Here is a 7,689-nt window from a genome sequence, read left to right as displayed (position 1 = left end):
AATAATTATCTAAATAAAGATAATACCTGTTTTAGTCTCTAATTTTAAAAACAAATTCAGCTTCATTCCTGGAGACTTTCTATTAATCTCAGTAAAGCAGTGACTTCTCAGAAGAAGCCATTACATTTTTAGCAGACTTATAACATTGTAATTTATTTTTCCTTAAAGAAAACAGGCTTCTTTAAACCCCCAAAAAGCACCAACAGTGCCACTCACAGTTCCTTTTAATTACTGAAATTGGATGGTGTTATCTAGAGAAATGTGAACAAGTGATATTAATCAATTTCAAGAGTGATAGACACATTCAGTTGTCAACATTAGCACCACGGTCTACACAAATAAATTAAAGGAAGAATATTATTAAATCTCATTGTGTAATTAATAAATAGTGACGACTTATATTTCTTTTTCCTTTTTTTATTGTGCACATTGTTTTATTGAACAGTCAAGAATAATCCAACAGCCAAGACTACAGGCATTTACTAGTGATAGCCCCTTTTTAATCCAATGATTCTGAAAATAAAACCTAAATATAACCAAACCAAATATTGAAGAACAACAAAATAGAGGAGACTTAAGAACTTACAAACAGTAAAGCTAAAAAAAGTTCTTAGTATGTACATATATTTCTAAGTGTTTGTGGCAAATGTCTATTCAGAATATCTTTCAGGTCATTAACTATGCAGGTATAATCAAGCAAGGGGGTGAAAAAATAAATCAGTAAAAATTAGCATATAAAATCTTAAACTCCTATTTAGGAAATTATAAGGTCAATTTAACATCAAGGAAAGTATATGTGATTGATCAAAATCAATGAGATATTGATTGAAAATACAAGGGGAATATTTATGCATTACTGACATCAAAATTTGCTCAGATTTTGTTTTCTTTGCTTAAAATGGACTTGAACTATTGACAATACCTCTGAAAATTAAATGAAATTATGCAAATAATTGTATTTTTATGTCACATAGCATTTAGGCAATAAGAATAGCAGTACTAATATTTTATTTTCCTTTGAGTTGGAATCAAGTTTAGAGTTTGGGAAGGATTGTCAAAGTACTTGTGAATTATTACAAGAACTATTCAAGCAGTGAATAAAGACTTCTATGCTGAATCTCATTTAACTTGACACAGTATGGAGACTCATAAAATTTGTACAACACACATTAATTCCTACACTCAGCACATATTAATACAATCTCTGACTACCTCTAGTGAAAACACATTCCCTGAAGCACAGTACTACACAGACTGATTAAAGCAGGACACCCATAGTATTTCCTTGTTTTAAATCAGTGGAAAATGAATAAATGGATATAATAAGAAACATTTTGTTAAGTCTTGAGCAGTCAAGTAACAAATCAGAGTTGGAAACTGAGGATTCCTACACTGTCTTTATGTTTACTTTACCTCTGGTTCTCACAGAGTTTCACAGACACTGGTAATGCTGTAATATTGAAGACATCAGTGAATGCAATTGCTGTAGTCAAGGGAAATCAGAATTTTAAAATACTTACTTCCTCATTCCTTTGCTGAACTAACCTCTTCTATATTGCAAAAGTTGCTGTCTTAATTCTCCCATTTTATCAAGAGTGGATATATATCACACTGACTACAAACAGGAAGGATAAATAAAGTAGAAAATTATTATGTGTTTGAAAATTATTAAAATGATAGCATCTGTTACTCAATGTTTTGTATATTGTCTCTGTAACCAGCTCAAGGGACTAATTCAGAGAATCATAATTGCTGGAAGTAGAATATACATAAAGCACAGAGGAATATAAACTACAATAGATGTTAGTACTGAAATTGGATAAACAGCCTTTAGGGACAGTGTCCAGTGACACAAATTAGAAAATAAAAAAAGGAAATACCAGCATTGCATGTAAAGGTGTTTTTCCCCTTGGTATTGTTATTTTTTGAAACAACTATGGAAAATGAATACAGAATATTATTATTATTTTTGAGAATTTCATACAGTTTGTTTTGTTTTAGTCACCCTGTCTTCCAACTCTTCCCAGAGTCACTCTCTGCTCCCTATCTAGCCAACTCTGTGTCCGCATCTTGTTTTTCCTCATCAAACCTAATTTGTACAACCCAGGTATTCTTGGATGTGTGATCTACTGGAATATGGCCAAACTACTAAGGATAGTCCTATTAGAGAAAACTTCCTCTCTCAGAAGCTGCTAATTGCCATGAGTTCCTCTGCTAGGGGTGGAACTACCTGGCCTGCTCTCCTTTCTCTGCTGATATTGCTCTGGATTAATTTTGCACAGGGTTTGTGCATGCTGTCACAGTTAACTAACTGTGAATTCATATTGTGCAGCTGCCCTCTGGCTCTTGCAGTCTTTCTGTCCCCTGTGGATTCTCAATGTGAATATCTGCTAATGTGGTATATTTTCTGGATTATGACTCCTCTACAAATAGGTGTATTCTTAGCTCCATTATCTTCAGTAACCCTGGCCTGGACCAGTGTTTACTGCCATGTTATATTGTAAATGAAATTCTTGATTAATAACTGATTTTGTTGTACATAATTTTACTATGTTAAAGTTAAAACCTTTTTATTTAGACAAAATGGGGAAATGCTATGGAATATTGCTGTACACTGTGTAAATTATGCTCTGATTGGTTTAATAAAGAGGCTGACTGACCAATAGCCAGGCAGGATAAGGTTAGGCGGAAGAGTCAAATTGAAAATGATGGAGAGAAGAAGGGTGGAGTCAGAGTGGATGCCAGTCATTCACCAAACACGCAGGACATGTAGAAAATGAGGTAATGAACCTTGAGTCATGGGGCAAAACATGGATAGAAATATGGGTTAATTTAAATGTAAGAATTAGCTAGTAATAAGCCTGAGCTACTGGTTGTGTACTAATAATTAATATAAGCTCTGAGTGATTATTTGGGAGTTGCTGGTGGGACAGAAATGTCCATTTGCAATGGTACTGCTTGTGCCTTATCCTTTTCTTCCTGCTCATCTTATTATTCAAAAGCAATGCCATTGAAAACTTTCTTATTTTATTGATTTATTTTATATCAAAATATAACATGACTTTATTATCTCCCTTAATAATACCATATTTATATAGCGATGATCAAGTAAGATATTGTTACTTTAAAAATCAATAAAATTTATTGTGCATGATGTTAGTAAAAACATAACACAAGTAAAGCAGAGTTGAGGACATTTTGTGTGTTTTTAAAATCAATATATTTGCTTTTGCTCAATTTGCTTGATTAAACACTCAAGCTCTCTCAACACCAATTCATCTATTTATTATCATTTTGATTTACCATGTAGCTTTAATGATTACATTAGATATGGTATAGAGAACATTGAGTCTAAGATATGTCATAGGATGAGTAGGCTTTCTGGGAACAAAAACCATTGTTTGGAAAATTACCCTAGATGTGATACTGGACCCTAAATATTTATCTTTTATATTGCTGTATAAATCCAAAATGAAGAACACATGGTAGCTAGAGAAAATACATTATTCAGCTTAATTAATAAACAGAAAATATGAATTCCAAATTGTGTGTAAGATGAAAAGCAAGACAGAGCCCTTTGTCGTTATAATGGTATTCTTAGAAGATCAAAAAGGAATGTCTCTTGGGATAGCCCATATCACCTTAGTCACATAATGGAAAGCCTCCAGGAGAAATCATGGGCTAGGTGCTGCAACAATTTCTGCCCTTCACTCCTTCCTTATAAAGGGTCACATTCATCTTATTCCTCTGACAGACTCTTCAACTTGGAGTGGGTGAGAGAGTCTGCCTCTTGCTGTGTGTGCTAATAAACACAGTATTATCTGCTAAAAGGCCAGACTCCTGACTCTTTCTGCTTCCTGTCTTTTAAGCTTCCTTAGAAGTCTAACATATGGTGCTTGTGGTGGTTCAAATGTCATTGGCCCCCATGAGATCATAGGGAGTGACACTATTAGGAAGTGTGGCCTTGCTGCAGGAAGTGTCACTGTGGAGGCAGGCTTAGAGGTCTTATATATGCTCAAGCCATGCCCAAGTTTCAGTTCACTTCCTGTTGCCCGTGGGTCAAGATGTAGCCCCTTCTCCACTCTCAGCTCCTTTCCCAGAAGCATGTCTGCCCACATGCAACTGTGTCCTGACATGAGTATAGTGGACTAAACCTCTAAACTGTAATCTACCCAATTAAATGTTTTTCTTTATATGAGTTGCCTTCTCCTGCTGTATATAATAAGTACACTGAGGTTTCTGGGTTGTTGCATAGTTGATGTCATTCTACTTGAGTGAGCATGTCCCACCATATCACAGCTTTTCAGTTAGGTGTGTCATCTGTCCTTTATTTAACCCTTCATCACATCAGTCAGATTATCAGGGCAACACCATGTAGGACACGGTGCTTCATGGTAATCCATGCACATTTTGTCATCTGAAAAGAGTCAAGACTATTGACAATCAACAACTCATCTATAAAACATAAATAAGAAATTGTATATCTGTTAGAAGCTATCCAACTACCCACTCAAGTGGCAGTCATCTATTGCAAGGGCCAGGAGAAGAATATTTCTAACGTTCTTAAGAAAACAGAGAAACAGACATAGGGGCCAAAAAGACAGAGAATTTCTTCAAGAATTAGTACTCTTCCCTCCAAAGACAGATGATATAAAATCAAAGTATGTTCCCCAAGAGGAAGAACAAGGTGGCAAACAAAGAGGATCATGGGAAATAAGATACTATCACCTCAAGCCCTCCAATGAAAAAAAAAAAAAGGAGTCATGTATTAAAGAAATACATAGCCGGGGTTTGGTGATGCATGCCTTTAATGCCAGCATTCAGGAGGCAGAGGCAGGCAGATCTCTGTGAGTTCGAGGCCAGCCTGGTCTCCAGAGTGCCAGGATAAACCTCCAAAACAATACAGAGAAACCCTGTTTCGGAAAAATTTAAAAAAAGCGAAATACATGACTCATTCCACTTGGGGACTTGGGGAGAGATGCCAACCTGGAAATGGTAGATTGCTATGCGTAAGTCAGGGACTGACTTTATGATAAAATATGTATGTCAGGCCTTCATTCTGTACATACACAATAGCTGTGACTATCTTCATCCTCCTATGTTTATTGTACCAATCGAATAAAAGGAAAATTATTCAAGTGGGAATGACAGATAGCTTTACTCATATCCTTCCTTGTGCCAATTTCTAATAATTGCTGGAGTTTGTAGATAACTTCACTGGCTTTAAGGAAGCTTTCCCCATGAGGACACTGAGAACTAAAAGGGACACTGAGGTGGCAAAGGGCTGAGGAAAATAATCTGTGTTTGGCATCTCTCATTCATTTAAGAGTGATAATATACCTTCCTTTATTTTGCAGGCAATCCAGTCTATATCTAGGATGGCAGGGATAAAATATTATCTACTCCAGTTGGCACTCCTTAGATAACTTCACAAAGACAAACCAAACTATTAAACAGATCCCAGCAAAACTTTGTCAAGATAACTCTGACCAAATGACCAAAACTGTTCCCCATCACCCTCAGGAAAATTAAAACACTTCCAAAATGTAACACCAAGCTCAGCCCCTGTAAGTTGCTATATAGAAAACTTTTATTCACACTAGATCTCATCATAGACTTTGGGACCAATCAGATAATTCATATGTACCAATCAGTACATAGTAAATACAAGACAAGGAGGATGGGAACTAGGCAGGGAACCTGGGTGGGTAGAACCAAAAGAGCAAAGTAGGAATGGAAATGCCCTAACAAAACCAAGTACTTCGTGATCTTTATTCTAAAAAATAAAAAGCAGAATGCTTTAACATTTACTTTTGTTTTCTGAACTAATGGTGTTATAAGATGTAAGAATACCAGCAGTGTATAATAGTGTATAAAGATATACAGAGTCATTGTTATATTTGCAATTTGGCTTCAATTTCTCTGAAAATCTTCAAATGAAATTGTACACAATATTCTATTCTACAAGATACTTCTATGTATTCACTCAGAAACAAGTCCTATTTACCCAGTTAGAAAGGATATTTTCTTTATACTTAACATACATTTACAAATTTTACAAATTCATCAGATTTATGCAATTTTATTATACAAAATACTCTTCAGATTTCCTGTATATTTTTCCTTTTCTAGTCATTGTTGGTAAAGAGTGACACTCATGACCAATCTATTAAACAGTTGCTGAGGATTGAGGAGAGCTACATATAATTTAATTATGTAGGTTGAATATTGCACATATTAACATGTTATATAGTTTTAAACTACATTATCTAATAGATATTAAGCAGAAATTATTTTTTCATGTGTATGAATTATGTATTAAGAATTAATTTTCTGTTGGACTTACTGTGTCATTTAGTAGGTAAAGATATTTCTGTACATTAATATGTAACTTAATTTTTTAGGTAAATATACAAAATAATGGGGTTCATTATAGAATTTTATACACATATATCATTTCTTTGCTTCATTTATTCCTTTCCTGTACTATAACTCCTCATCCATTTTTCAAATTTTTCCATTGACGTTGTGACTTTGCTCTCTGTGTCTGTGCCCTCTGCTAAGTCACTATATTTTTTCCAGTTAGAAAACTTTTATTTTTATTTTTTTATTTTTATTAACTTTTTTTCATGTATTTTACATACTGACCACAGCTTCCCTTCTCTCTTCTCCTTCCATTCCTTCCCCAAACCTCCCATTTACCCCCTCCCCATCCACTCCTCTCTTATCTCCATTCAGAAAGGGGCAGGCCTCCCATGGGCTTGAACAAAGCATGGCACAACAAGTTGAGGCAGGAATGAGCTCCTATGTGGTACATTTACACAATGGAGCATTACTCAGTTGTAAAAAAAACAATGCCCTCATAAAATTTGCAGGCAAATGGATGACACTAGAAAAAAAATCATTCTGAGTGAGGTAACTCAGGCCCAGAAAGACAAACATGGTATGTACTCACTCATAAGTGGATATTAGGAGCAAAGTATAGGATAACTAACCTACAATCCACAGCCTGGAGAGGCTAAGAGAGCCTTGGACCAGCACCCACCAGGAGAGGGAGAGACCCAACCTGCACCCACATTGTATATCGAAATGTATACTTGCAGAGTTACACTATTTGTAAAAACCACATTCTGAAATAAAGGAAACTACAAACACTTAATTTCTCTGATCATGTCCATTATGAGAACTATTATAAATATTAATAATTTTAAGAGATATTTTGGTTGATTAATAAATTATCAATAAAGAATAGATTTCCTCTCAGAGTCTGAGATTTGCTGATTAGAAAGAATTTATCATTGTTCTTTCTGGGTACAGATAGATTTCAGGAAAATTAAAAGTTTTATGCTATATTGTCATATATTTTCTAAAGTTTATTATTATTTGTTGTGTGAGGAAGTGCCTGAATTGCATGCTCATGCAGGTTGGCCTGGCATCTGAGGCTTGGGTAGGCTGGCCTACAGTTTCTCCTACATATCCACTTTTTTTTTTTTTTTTGAATGTAGCTTAGCTGAAGTCGAAGTTCTAGCTTAGGCCTTGTTGGCCCCACCTCAAGAGAACATCCAGCATGGTGGACTGTGCCTATCATAGGTTGGTCTGCCTGGCAGGTCCTTACCTGTCATTGACTATGGTCCAACCGGCCCTAGAAGGATAAAATCTCTAGGAAGCATGCCCTGGTAGGAAGAACGC

The sequence above is a fragment of the Cricetulus griseus genome (genome assembly GCF_003668045.3).
Source record: "Cricetulus griseus strain 17A/GY chromosome 1 unlocalized genomic scaffold, alternate assembly CriGri-PICRH-1.0 chr1_0, whole genome shotgun sequence".
NCBI classification, from domain to species: domain Eukaryota; kingdom Metazoa; phylum Chordata; class Mammalia; order Rodentia; family Cricetidae; genus Cricetulus; species Cricetulus griseus.
Note: the sequence above shows the minus strand (reverse complement) of the source record.